Here is a 14447-nt window from a genome sequence, read left to right on the forward strand (position 1 = left end):
AGGAGCCGGTCTCTTCCCTGACCAGAGACAGGGCTTGGGCTGATGTAGCATCTCAGGTGGCTTTTAGAAGGTACAACCCTTCCTTGACTGGGTGTGTTGTACCACAGGTTACAAATAAAAAGGCACACAAACCACCACAGCCTGGAAAAAAAGATTTCCGCTCCTTCCCCAATCAAACCTAATTCAACTAGTAATTTTTAGCTTGTTGCCTTGGTTATTAGTGCAGACGTATGCATCAAGAGATGAGTTTTCTGCTTCACGAGGCAGAGTCCCTCCAATGCAAGGGAGATCCAGGCTATAGCAGTCATCTACACATCCCCACCCTGGGCTGCAGCTCCTTGGTGCCCGGCCTTGAAGGAGAGCTGCCATCCACTCAACCTCCCAAACATTTGTGCTTATTTGAACTTGTAGTACAAAACGTTTCAGCGGATTATTCAGTGCCTCCGGGAGCTCTTGAGGAGGCAGAAATAATGAAAAAATATTAATTAGGCTATTATTAATTTATTACAATTGTTAACTGCTGACATTCTTCTCGGCACCAGGCTTGGCTCCAGCTGGTGGGACTGGAGTTGCAGATGGCAAGAGCCTGCTATGAGGAGAGATGATCTTGTTATAGCCCTGCTCCACGCTGTGCCCCGAGGTGAGCATGAGCGGGGGAATGGGGAGGAGGTAGAGGGGCTCTTCAGATGCCTCCATTAAAAATAACAGCCGAGGATTTCCATATGTATTAAATTTCCTGCCCCAGCAGTACACACAGTCTAAACTATCTTATAGGAGAGATGATAGTAGCACAGAGAACAGTTTAATGATGTGAGTAGCGTTTTTTCAGAGCAGAAAGCCAGGTGAGATGGGAAAGCTGTGGTCCAAAATCTTCTTGGTGGAGCAGGAGGACACAGAGTACACGCTGTACATATCATTATCCCACACCAGACAGGATCAGGGCTTTGCGTGCACATCCACATTGATGTGCAGCGCTCTCTCTACCTAAACCATCCTCCAACTTCTCATATCAACCCATGGAGACCTTATAACATCAAGTTTCAGAGACATCCCTTCCCAGGGCACTGCTCTTCATGCAAAACACACAGGCAAGAAGTGCCTAAAAACCAGCCTGCTTTTAGAGCTTTTTCACTGATTTTAGCTGTTGAATTCATTGCCTTGAGTCAGTTTGGATTCAAAGAGTGTTTGGCTTTTACAAAGGGAAATGGCCTGGGGTATAATAATACGGATTCAGACTGAAACCCGAGCTCCAGCCTGCGCACAAGACCTAGTGTTTCTGAGCAGGAATTAACTCCTAACCATTCTCAGCCAGGAAGAAACTTTCAGCTCCAGTTCAGAGAGCAGCAGAAGGAATCGTTTCCATCCCCAGCTGCACCCCTAGCTGACACTATTAGAGAAATTATTGGATTAGAGCAATAGGAGAGAAATCACTGCCCATGCCTCAGTTTCCCTAGGATGTAGCTAAGAGGAAGCTAAAGAAACAGTTCAGCCAAAAAGCCTAAAACTCAGAAACCCTCTTGGTTCAAGCACACTGAATATGATTTTAGGATCTTGCCAGAGAACTCCCTGTTGTCCCCCACCCACAGCAACTCCTCTAGGCATACTGCTGCCCTGCAGTTGTCTGGAGAGCACCCCTGGGTGCCAGGGTGCTTGTTATGGCCTCTACTGTGACCCAGGTGTGGAGACGTGCCACAGCCTTGGCAAGTCATTATCCAGTTACCTTGAAATCACTTTTAACTCAGGCCAAATTAAGGTAAAGTGCAAATAAAGGTGTTAATTCCCAGCATCCAAAAATAGACAACAGAGCCAGAGATGTTTGTAGAGGACATAAGTGAGGGAATAAAGAAAAAAACCACACTTCACATAGCCTCAGTAAGTTCAAATGAGAGCAGTCTCCCTCTGTAACCCCTCCTCTGTTGTAGACTTTTCCAGACAAGGTGGTGGGGAGGATTCCCCCTCCTGCTGCTCCTGGCCCTCAGATTGCCTCTTTTGCTGGCAGTGAGTTGGCGGGGTCATGTCTGTCGCCTGCGTGTTCCCAGGGGATGCCACCCAAGGGGTCTTCAAGCAGCCATGACCACCCCAGCTTTGCAGGGAAGGGAGCAGATCTCCAGTTTACCCACCTCATGAAAGGTATGAAATGCAAAGCCACAACAACATTGCTGGCAAGAAACATCCTACCCTATGTGGCAAATATCCCGCAAACTGTTTATATGCAATGATTTGCAGCTGTATGGATTATTTGCATATGGAGACCACCTCTCACATTCATTAAATGAGCTCCTGTCCTGATATTTAAAGGAAGAAAGTTGCATTAGGAGCTGTGCTTCTGGCTGGATGGTGTGTGGTGGTTATGGGACCCAACTAACAGTCTTCTCAAGTATTTCCAAACTTCTACAGCTTTGTTCTTTAAAGAGAATGCTAATGATTTCTGTGGTGGGATGCAAGCAGAATTACCTAGCAGTTCCTCTTGCCAGGTAAGTTTACTGAGACCAGACCTGCAGGAGAGCTCCCCAACCTATGCTGTAAGAGGATGATGATGACTTCTACCTCTGACACAATCCTTTCCCTAAAATTCAAGTTGTGGAAGATGAAGAGGCTTCCTGCAACTTAATGGGTCAAGTCCAGAAAGAAATCCCATGGTCATGTCAGGAAACACCATCCATGGTGGGAGCAGTGAGGCTGCCTGTGTTTTGCTCTGGAAGTCATTGACAGGGATGAAATTTGGTCTGAGTTTTATCAGAACCAGCTGTTCCAATTCTCCATTTCCAATGACTTAGTGTTGATGAGAGAGGATTACAAAAAATAATGAGAAAGGCAGAATCAGATTGGAATGTTTGGATTTTATCTTAATGGAACACTTAAATTGATTTAGCCTTTTATTATTATTGTTTTGTTACAGGCAGTAGCACAGGGTCCCTATTATTTTTAATTGGCTTTGTTCCTCATTAGATTGAACACAGATTGTCAACCAGCAGAATTTCTCATTGAATGCAAATCCAGGCACCAAATGTCCAGGCTCCAGCAGTCCTGGACAAATGCTGATTTTTCTGAACCTTTCTATAGGGGGAAATATCCCACCAGGGAATTCTCTGTCCTCTCAGATGTAGGACACAGGGTGAACTGTCCTGTCCCCCCATCACGAGGATGGATGCAGCCTCAGGAAAAACGGCACCTGCTTTGTGGAGGGGAGGAAATACCTCTGAGTGGGGCTGGGAGGAGGTGAGGGACATGTGCAAATCCCAAAGGTATGTTTATCGGCACAGATGCCAATTGTCTTGAAGCAGGTAAATAATCGGAAATGTTTGACTGCTGTATTAGCTATTATTAATATCTGCTGATGCTCAGGAAATGTTGTCATGCAGAGCAGGAATAGGCTGCTCTTTGCCTTAAATCCTGTACAATAGACCAAAAATACTCCGAGGCAGCATTCTGGAGCCACTGGTGTCTGCCGTGCCCAGATATCTATCCCTCCCATCGGGCAGTCCTGTCTTGCAGACCAGGACAAGGAGTTTCATCTGGCTATTCTCTGCTGGGATTTTATTTTTTTATTTTTATTATTATTGTAAAGGACTTCCTGCCCTTGAAAAACAGGGGAAACAGTCCAGGAGCGACAAAAGCAAGGTGGGGAAACACAGGGAGGACACTTGGGGAGTGGGACTTGTTGAGCCCCAGAGATGAGCTGGGTGGGAGGGACCTCAGAGGAAATAGGAAAAGATGGGACTGAGGATGTGAGGGTTATTTATTTACAGCAACGCAAAGGACTCTGAAATAGGGTTTTGTGTACACAGGATCAGGCCTGCCAAGGATCTGGGGGAAAGGGAGGCAGGCAGATGACCCACCATGTCTGTGTACTGAGGTGGGAGCAGAGCAGCGGCTGCCTGCTCTCTGGGATGGGCAGGACAGGCCATTACTGTCTTCAGCAAAGCTGCCTTGGGAGCAGTAAGTCAGCATTAGTCAGAGCAGTTGGTAAATACTGTTTATTTGGAGTATGCAGAAAAGCTCAGAAAGGATTTGTAACCCTCTGAGGATCTAACAGGGGGTGACTCTATCACTGCTGAAATGCAGCTGGTGCTGGGGTGGTACGATGTGAAATCTGGGAGTAGGGGTAAAGCCATAAAGGCATTTGAGTCTGACCTCATTCTTCAATACCTGAATGTTTAGGGGGATTTATAGTCTTGGCAAATCCCAGGCAGAGGTACATGCCCCTTTGTGCCCTGCTTTCCTTCCAGCATGCCCCAACGGCTCGTGTACAAGGATCCCATCCTGCCTGCAAGCCCCTGGCAACCCCCTTCCATTGCACCCAAATATCCTATAGCATTTGGGCACTCTGGGGGGCCTGCTCAGGCTGCAAGGACTGCTAGGACATTCATATATGGCATCCTGTGACCCTGGAACCGGACTCCATCATGCCTTTGAAATGCTGCCTTAGAGAAGCACATCTCCATGGCAGGAATGGGCAACAAAAAGACAAATCCAGCTGAACCACCAAGGCAGTTTATGCAGGTGTGTTGCATTTGAGATATGCTAATGCATCTTTCATGGCTTTGAAAGATTCTCTCTCTCTGTACTGCTGTTGCCTTGGTTATATCCGTGCAAGAAAGAAAGGTGGCCCGGTGGCCTGACGCCCTGGTGAGGGCCGCTCAGGAGCCCTGAAACTATTTCCAGGCTTGAGGCACATCAGAAAGCAAGAGCCACCAGTGGGATGGCTTTGGGTGGTGGATGCCAAATGGGGTCTCCCTGAGCTGCTATGTCCTTGCAGCAGATGCATCCTGGGGTCATGGGCAAGGGCAGCTGGGACACCTCTGGGCTGGTGACTGAGGACCACACTCATCTGCAGGTGCTGCCTTGGCCTGGGATGAAGCACAGGCGTGGACATGGCACCTGGAGCCACACTATCATGGTCTACTGTGATTTTGCTTGCTCTGTAGCACAGAGATGCACAGTACCTTGATTTGCATCTCAATAAATATTGTCTCCCAAATTTTAGAATGCGTTAAACTGCTTTGAAGAAAAACTCTTGATCCCTGATACATTCAGCAAAGAAACAGGCACGACAAAATGCCTTCTCAAGGTTTCTGTGTTGGATGCTTGAATTATCTTCTGGCGGTACTGACTTCTCCGCTGATTGTGGAGGTGATATTGTTGTATTTTTAATGATACCCTTCCAATTTATTAAGATCACTTGGAATTCCAGCCCTGTCCTCTGATGTGCTTGCTGTCCCTTCCAGTGAGGTATTGTCTGCAAATTTAATAACTATCTATGTTATGCCATCATTCAACTGTTAATGAAAATATTGAATAAACCTGCCCCCAGGAGAGACCCTGTCTGGACACCCACTCAATCCATCCGTCCAGTTTGACAGTGAGCTGCTGATAACCACTCCCCAGGTATCTTATGAACAGTTTTTTCACCCATCCTACAATAAACTGCATATAGATGAGGGTCCCCTGTGTGATGGTGACAAAACCTCACTGCCCTGACCATGTTTGACACAAACAAGTCCTTGTCTGTGCACAGAGCGAGGTTCCTGGTCACAAAAGGACTTTAGATTGATTTGACACATCTGTTCTTGACAAGTCCATCAAGACTGATGTCCTTGTCATCTTCAGGGTGCTTACAAGCAGTGTAACTATTTCATCCAATATTTTTTCTAGTTTTTAAATAAACTAGGAAGTTTAAACCACCCTAGTTCTTCTTTTCCCACCTCTTTGGAAGTCCTTTCACAGGTCTTCAATGGGAACTAATGCTTCCAGATGGCTCAGCCAGATTTTTAAGATGTTTATTGGGTCCAGGTTGTTTGAAAACATCTATCTCTGAACAGCTTGTTCATTCCTTTGGTCCTGATTTAGCTTCTCATCTGGACGTGCACTTCTCTGTGAAGTCTTGGTGAGACCTCGGGGCTGAGACTTGCACCCTGTGGCCTTGGTGTCAGGTTTGACCTTGCTGCCAGGTTTGACCTTGCTGCCTTTCTGCTTCACTGTGCATCCCCTGAGTACAGGGACAGATGTGGGGGCCTGTTCCACATCCATCCTTTGTTAACCACTCACTGCATTTATCTGGGATAAATTAGCCCTGATCTTTCAATTCTTCATGATTGGCAAGCCAATCATGAGAGCCCATGTCATCAAAGTGCGTAAAAAGCCAAGCCCAGTGTTAACCCTTTAACTTACTGCTGTTTAATCTTTTCCTTTGAAGGCTGAATGGAGCATTTTCCCACTCCATCTGAAATCCATCAGAACTAATACAAGTAATTTCAGTGTTTTTAGAAATCTCCTAATGCTGACTAGAAAGAAATGTTGTATTTCAGCTAAGGTGGTGGCTGTTATTGCTTTAGAGTTATTCATTTGTATCCCAATTTCAAGGAGCAGTGCCACTGCCTATCAGCCTGGATCTCCCCTCCCCAAGCTTAGCTTAAGCTGGAGCCCTAGTTTTACCCCTACAGTGGGCATCATTTGTGATACAGCTTTTTAGAGCATAGGCACGATGGTTGCTCCAACTGTTGGCTCTTGAAGGCTTTGGGGACAGTTTACCCAGGACAGTGGTGACAATCTTATTTCCCTCCATGCTCTTTTCAGCTCAGGGTTGGTATTTCAAGATCTTTCCCAGCTGTGTCCCCATGAGGTGGTCAGCACTGGACACTTAGGTGTGCGTCATCACTGTTCTCGTGCAATTGCCTAAAAGCCCTTTGAACCAAGAGGGGGTTAGTGCCTTTGGCCTATTAATTTGTAAGGTGAAGTCTCAATTACAGTGTTATTTTTGGATGCTTTGCTCATTTCACAGAGATTTATAAAGGGTGAGTCACAGGGAGCCCCTTTTGCTGCAAAAAAACCCCCACTTGTACATTTGGGGTTATCCTACCAAATCCTGGGGGTCTGCAATGGTGCTGTGGGAAGGGAACATTCCCATAACAGCCGTTTGGAGGGGGGAATATACAAGAAATGGGAATGGGGATATAATTAGAGGCTGTTTCAAGACTTCAGCCTGAATACCAACACCTCACTGCAAGCAGTTATTCACTTCACTTCACTTGTAACGGCAGCTGGCTGCGGCAGCTGGCTGCGGCTGCTGCCAAGCGTACGGGTAGTCTGACCGCCAGCACAGTGAAATCATTATTGTTGGGGCTGGGGACAAGCTTGAAAACCTGAATGGGTGGCCCTGGTAAATCTGAGATGCTTCTGTAGGCAGTGACAGCTGCTGCGGGGAGCAGCCCTAGGGGTACATAAGGGCTGGGGGTGATCGGGACCGGCCTGGCTCCAAGAGCTGATGGTTGGGGTGAAAAGGGAGATGATTTGGGGCTCTATCTGCTACCACCATCCAGCAAGGTACTTCTGAGCTGCCTGGCCTCAAAGGAAGGATGGGGTTTATCCAGCATAGCAGTCTGTGACCCTTGCTAAAGGCTGATTGATGGGTTATACAGAGCAGCAGTTTAACCATTTTATAGTGGATGAAGCACTTACTTAGTGATGGAGCATGAGAGCCTTCAGCCAGAGATTTATAAGGGAAGCAGGGTCCAGTTTGGTAATAAAAGCCAGCAACCCTTCAAGAAATGTACCCCAAACCCAAACAAAGTGATGTTCCCTGAAATTCACACCAGCAGTACAACATCACCAGGGCTGCGTGCAGATTTGCTGGCACATAACATGGAGCACGTCTGGCCTGTGGGGCTGGGAAAACACTGCTGGTAACCTCCTGGGGCATGGCATTTGCCCTTGGCCACGGCTGAGGCCATACAAACCATGCCTTCTGCTGCGAGGCGGGATGCATCCACGGAGGTCTGGCCTCTGCAATGCAGGAGCTGGTTAAATACATCCAAGTATCTCCTTACGGAGGCCAACAGCATCACTGCCAAATCTCTCACCACGTCCGCTTCCAGGAATCATTTTGGAAAGGAGAGCTGTGAGAGCAGGACCCCAGGTGGACAGCTCTTACAGCTTGGACATCTTCCCCAGCTTGCTGGTGATGCTCGTGGGACGTGAGGACAAAGTGGCTCAGCCAAAATGCTCTGCAGCTCTCCGTGCTGTTAAGACACACCTGTATCACTTGCAGCAGCACCCCCCCCACATCCAAACCTCCCCCAAGGTCCAGCACGGGTGCAATTGTGCTGTGCTGGTGTGGTCCACGCTGCCACTGGCTCCTCAGCATCGCTGCAGAGTCGCCATGGAGACCATTAATTAACCATCCCTCGCGTGACGGTATGGAGCCCTGAGAACAAGTGAGATCTTCTGCCTCCACCTTCATTGCACACTGGCACGACAAAAACCCGGGGACAGGCAGCCCACAGCAAGAAAGCAGGTGAAGCCCTGGGCAGACAATGTTTAAATGACTTTATTTTTTTTTTCCTCCTTTTATAAATGGGCACAGCACAGAAATAATTAAAAAAAATAGACAGTACCATTACAGTGCTAGATCCATTGGCAAAGATTATTTTTATAGTCTTTTTTATTATTTTTAAAGTTTTGGCCATTGAGTAAGAACAAAAACAATTAACAAACATTTTATTTTATTTTATTTTTGTTTTTTTAACAGACACTATGAAGCAATTTAAGTACTAAACTCTAGAAGAGTTATGTACATACAAAAAAAAGTTCTGTTTAAGATATGTTTCCTATTAAAAATATTTACATGCATTTTTTTTTTCCCCTCCCATATTCATTGAAAGGTAAAACACTTGTAGTTTCTTCTATTGTTAAAGATTTTTCATTCTCCTATTGGGAATTTAAATCAGCTCCAAAGAAAAAGTGAAGTGGGGCTCACTTGTTGGGCTTTTCTTTTTCTTTTAATTACTTAAATCTTCTGGAAAGGGATATTTTTTGGATGTATATCAATGGATTTTTTTGTTCAGTTTTTTTCTTTTTTTTTTTTTTAATTTATACAAGAATGTTTCATGTTTATTTACAGAAGAACCAATGGGTGTCAATTTATCCTGGAGACATGGTGGTGAGCATTAGTGAGAGATAAGCATGTGATTTTAAAAAGTAGTTCTATCAAACTGCATTTGATATATATTTTTCTAAAGTCAGCAGTTCTGTCTGGTTTGATTGTCAGCTGTACTTTTATGACTTAGACCCGGGGGACCCAGAACAGGGGTAGTTTATGCACGTAAAGTCACTGGTACCCTTGAGGTCTTTGGAGATGCAGTGGATGAGCTGTCTGGAATGTGGAGTGAAAAAAAACATCTGGGCATCACACGGGCGTCTCCTAGGGTGACTTTTTCCCAAAAATAAAAATAATAGTAAAACCAAAAAAAAAAAAAAAAAGAAAAAGAAAACTTTTTTGTACACTCCAGACTGAGACTTCTCTATAGAGACTGGGTGTGGGTACGTCCACGGAGCTGCAGGCACAAGGTATGTGGGACAAACCAGAGCGAACACGGAGCCGCAGAGGGGCTTTGGCTGCCTCACCAGCATCCCAGGCTCCACTTCGGCTCCAGCCGGGGATGCGGCAGTCGGCAAAAGGCTCCTTATCCTCAACCCTGACAGACCCCGACCCAGCGCCGAGGTGGCCGGGATCAGGGCAAAGAGCAGGAGGGAAGGAAGGAGCCAGCGGCGCGGGGCCAAATCCTGCAGCCCATGGCAGAGGACAGGGTCCGAGGGCTGCAGAGTCCAGCACACGATGCTGGCTAATAAACCCTCCTCCTCCTCATTAGGTGCAGAGTTTACATTGAACCTGTGCACGCATGTGTGCTTTGCACACACACGTATATACATATATACATATATATTAATTACATACACATATATATACATACATACACGCACAACACACCCATCCCTGTCGCTGCAGGCTCCAGCCCGGCCGAGCAGCTGGCGAGGCGCCTGGTAAGACGCCAGTTATTCTAATAAACCTTTCAGTGTTGAAAACTCAATGTCACTTTAGGAGCTGCCAGAGCCTTGTAGAAACCCTCCGAGCCCAGAAACGCTTATAATCATAAAAAGGGGGGGTGGGGTGGGAATAATAAAAAAAATCCATTCTTGTTTTTAGCTAATGGTTTTATTCCCGTTAAAGCCTCCGTGATGGTGACTCATGGCAGGGGTCGGATAGCTCTGAATTATGAGTCTGGGGAGCAGGAGCCAAGGCTCGTGTGGAGCAAATCAGCTCCTGGCCATGGATCTTCGGCATCCACCCGGCAAAATGGGGAGGGAATGGGAAATTTAGAGGCAATCCAGCATGCCACGGCACACATCCAGACCAGCGCCAGCGCCTTCCCTGCAGCAGGATCCCCCCCACTGCAGGGTCCTGCTGTTTATTTTTGAAAGGTCCAAAATCAAAGAGATTTTTGGAGGAAAGGGGCAACTCGCTCCCACCCCTGCAAAACCTGTCCAAGGCTGGGTCCTGCTGCTGGCCAGGCCCACCTCCATCCCCTGCCCTTCCCATCCTCCTGCTTCCACCCCCTCATTTGGGCTCTCGCACACATTTTCTGGTCCTCCCTTCCATTTCACCCCCTCATCCTGCCTCGTCCTTATTTATGTGGCCCAGGAGTCACTGGTTACTTTATCATTCTCCTCCGAGGCATCGGCAGCTGCAAATCACAGCGGAGAGAGAGAGGGAGAAAATCAGCACAGCTGGGAGAGGAGCTGACACCATCTTTCGCACCTTGCAATTGCAGCTCTCCAAAAATTACAGAACTGGCATGGTGAAGGGTCTTCCTTCAGCTCCACTGTATCACACACACACAAAGGCATGCAGAAAAGAAATAGAAAAGCAAGTGGAAAAGCCCTCCTCTATGCCCACGTGGCCGCCCACGTCCTCGGGGTGCACAGCTGGAAGGACGAGCACATCTGGGCACTATCCCAGCTGGGAGACTGCAGCTGTTCATGGATGATAGCACTACAAGGGATACGCACAGGCTGGGGAAGGGGCTGAATTTGTGCAGAGAGAGACAATACCAAATCTGGCAGGCTTTGGAAAGGGATGATGCGGGAGATGCTCAAGCTACCATTGGAGTTAATTTTCCTAAAAACTTTCTCTGTGGCCAAATTGACAGATGAGAAAAGATGCTCTCGTTCCTCCCTCCGTGCTTTCTTGCCTCTTCCCCATCCATCTTCACACCAGGAATCCCTCAAAAGCCCCAAAGCACGGCGAGCCACGTGCGTCCATGCAGAAGTGCCTGCTGGAGGAGGCAGCTGCGCCCCGCTGCCCGCCATCTGCCTCCGGCTGCCCTCGGCACAGCCGCCGGCTCGGCACCGCCGCTCGGTGCGGGGCCAGGAGCTGCGACGCACCACGTTCACGTGGTGTCATGCACAGCCTGGGGGATGGCAACACTGCAGCCCCCCCCCACCCCCAACCCCCTTACATACTCTGGCAGCATCGTTCATCTGGGTTTCACTGGGGTTTTACCTACCCCCATTGCTCTGGTAATAGAGAGCCGATGGTATCTGCAATTTTTCTGGAGCTGGGCTTTCCCAAAAAAACACAGCCCATGTTCAGCGCTGTCCCACCACCCCCTAGTCTACAAGGGAGGCACAAGATCAGCTGTCCTCCAGCAAGACAAGGCTTTTTTTCTTCCAAGCATCAACTCCAACAACTAACCCGGTGCTCCTGGGGAGTGGAGGTGACAGGAAAGTCTCCATCATGATTTATCACCACAAAAAGGTGGGCTCCAAGCCCAAAAGACAGTCTCCTTGAGCTCACATCCCCTCTCCAGGCAGAGAGCAATACAGCAAACATGTGGAAGCAGCAGACATACAACGAATTAAGACTTTGGTCAACTCTGATTACCAGTTTAATTGCCTTCACCTTTTTTTGTATGTGGTTGTCTCGTACTTTTAATTACTGCAAGAGAAAGCGCTGCCCAGCCTCCTCTCGCCCTCCCACTTCCAGCCTTCCTCACTTCTGAAACTGTAACGGATTTAAGTGCCGGGATTACAACTTAACACCAGCTGAGCGAACCAAGGTTAAGCTTGAGTGAATAAAAAAATTGTATTATAGAACTTCAGACTATTAAATGGGAAAAAAATGGAATGAAGAAGATTAGGGAAGCAGCTGAGAAAAGCAGCATTTAAAACATTAAGCTTGGAGGGTTTTTTTTAATGCAAGCTCAAAAGATTAAGTCCACATTTTTCCAAAAGATGGTGATTTTGGGTGGCCTTGATACTTGCTATGCCCAACTCATTAAATCATGAAAAGGCTTGATTCCTGTACTCCACAACAGCTAGAGCCCTTTGTGTAGTCCCAACAGGACCCAAAACCCCCAAAACCATTAAACGAGTTGAAACTCTTCCATTCAAGCAGGACAGAGAAAGTGGCTCTTGGAGCCAGGTTGGCACCAGCCTTCTTCAGACATGTGGCCCCCCTTTGCAGCATCCTCATCCTCCATAGCCAGGATGGACCCAAGAAATGGGTGTACACAGGCACACACACATGCACACACACTCTCTACACCGTGTGCCTTTCAGCATCATCATCCAAGACATCCAACAGGACTGTCTTCTCCAAACTAAAAGAACCAATATGATGACTATTTTGAGGCTGACATCTCTAAAATGGAGATTTTAGAGCTGACTGGGGCACAGGAGCTCTGCTCCCTACCCTGAAGTAAAACCAGGTTGGCATTTTGGGTCGCAGCCTCCACGCTGCACATCCCAAGGGAGCATAGCCCAAACCTCACATCTTCACAACCACAAAGTCCCATCCAGCCATCATATGCAGTGCAATGAAAATTTACAGGGATTTCATTTCATATATATATATATAACCGTGTATGTATGTGAGTGTGTGTGTGTATATATATATATATATATATATATAAAAATATGCGTTTGGCCTCTCGAATTCCTAACATAAAGAAGCGCTGCTGTCTTGTAGCCTCCACCAGGGTCATAAATCCCTATATCCACTAACTCCCTGAGGGGACAAAGTGTCACTGTGTCTCTGCAGGTTAATTCACGATGCAACAGAGTCAAAGCAACTGATTTTTTTCTGCTTTTCCTGTTTAAATTGCTCTAAGAGGAAAACTAAGGTCTCCATGGGACACCATCGAGATTGCAACCATCATGAAAACAAAGCTCCTTGACTGCATTGCAAACAGCGCTTCAGCTAATTAAAAGCCAACTCATTGAAATATTTAATGACTTTTCTGTGCAGAGAGCTTGCTCCAAAGAAATCTAGCCTTTCTAGAAGGCACAGTTGGGCTCTGGATTAGGCCCTGCTGCTCTGCACCTTAGGTAGCATCAGAGGGGAAACCACTGCACTTGGGTGATGATGGCTTCCAGGATCTATTGCTCTCAGGCTCCTGGGTGCCCTGTGGGTTATACTGGAATTTAAGCAACAACGAAAGAAACACAAACCATCAGTCCTGTGTCTTGCAAAGGATATGTAGCAGCCAACCTGCCCTGGGGCTGACTGGTGGAAAGCCACCGCTGTGCCTCACCTTCCTCACCTTCTGGGTGCGAGTGGCCCGGCGGGGACCCCTGCCCAACCCCTGAGGGAACAGAGTATTGCCTCTGCTTTGCATTTCTTTTCTTAGGCTGCCTCTCACGCCTTGTAGAGCTTTGTTATCCCCTCTGGAGGAACTGGGGAGACGATTTAGCTTCTCCGTTTCCAACTCTTCTCCCTACCAACTCCCCACCAAGCAACGTCCCACTCCATTTTAAAACCAGTGCTGTCGGTGGTACTGTGCAAGCTGAGTTTTATTGGTCACAGTGAAAACCCAGCAAATGCGAGGTCCCTTCTCAACCAAACCCCTCAGTGGCCAGCAACACGCGGTTTCTATAGATTCAAGGTCTCTGGCTGTGCACAGTGATGCAGTAAAGCGAGGTGGTGGCAGGAGGGGAGCAGCATGAGATACCCCAATGCAGCTTCTTGCTGCTCCACAAACTCTCCAAAGAGTTGATCTAAAGAGATAATTTCCAGCGTACTGGCCGTGTTTGTATTTATTTTTTTCCCCCACTCCAAGAGCAAACCCCAGGGCATCAGGTATTCCAGCCCCTTGTGCTTTTTTCAAGGTTCGAAGCATATTTGAGAGTCGTGTCCTCTCTTCAAACAGAAGCAGGGAGCAAGGTAATTCCTGCAAAGCAACCAACCCCATTCAAAAAGAAAGTAAAAAATAAAAACAAGAGAGAGGGAAAGAAACCTCCCTCCTTTCCGAAGGGAAAAAAAAAAGGAAGATAAATCCAAATCAACCCCACTGCGCCCCAGGGCTGGTAGAAGGTGTCCGGATCCCAGAGTCCATTGTGTTGGTGGGAAAAGCCCAGTGACCTCCAGCCGCTGTCAGCAGCCTGACCGCCCCGTCCTGCGCTCACCAGGGCACTCCCCGGGCACAGGTTCCTTGGTGTTGGCTCCTTGCCCCGTCCCTCCCGCTGCACAAAGGCCAGTGGTACTCGGTTTGAACTCGGCGATGCTCTGGGCGCTTGATTTTTCATCATGCCGAAGATGTGTTTTCTCCTTTAGCTGTTGTGGGTTTTGCTTTTTAAATTCACAGTCTGATCCAAAAAAGAGAGAAAAGAGG

This window comes from Haliaeetus leucocephalus, unplaced genomic scaffold (assembly GCF_000737465.1).
Source record: "Haliaeetus leucocephalus isolate CR32 unplaced genomic scaffold, Haliaeetus_leucocephalus-4.0 Scaffold517, whole genome shotgun sequence".
Taxonomy (NCBI): domain Eukaryota; kingdom Metazoa; phylum Chordata; class Aves; order Accipitriformes; family Accipitridae; genus Haliaeetus; species Haliaeetus leucocephalus.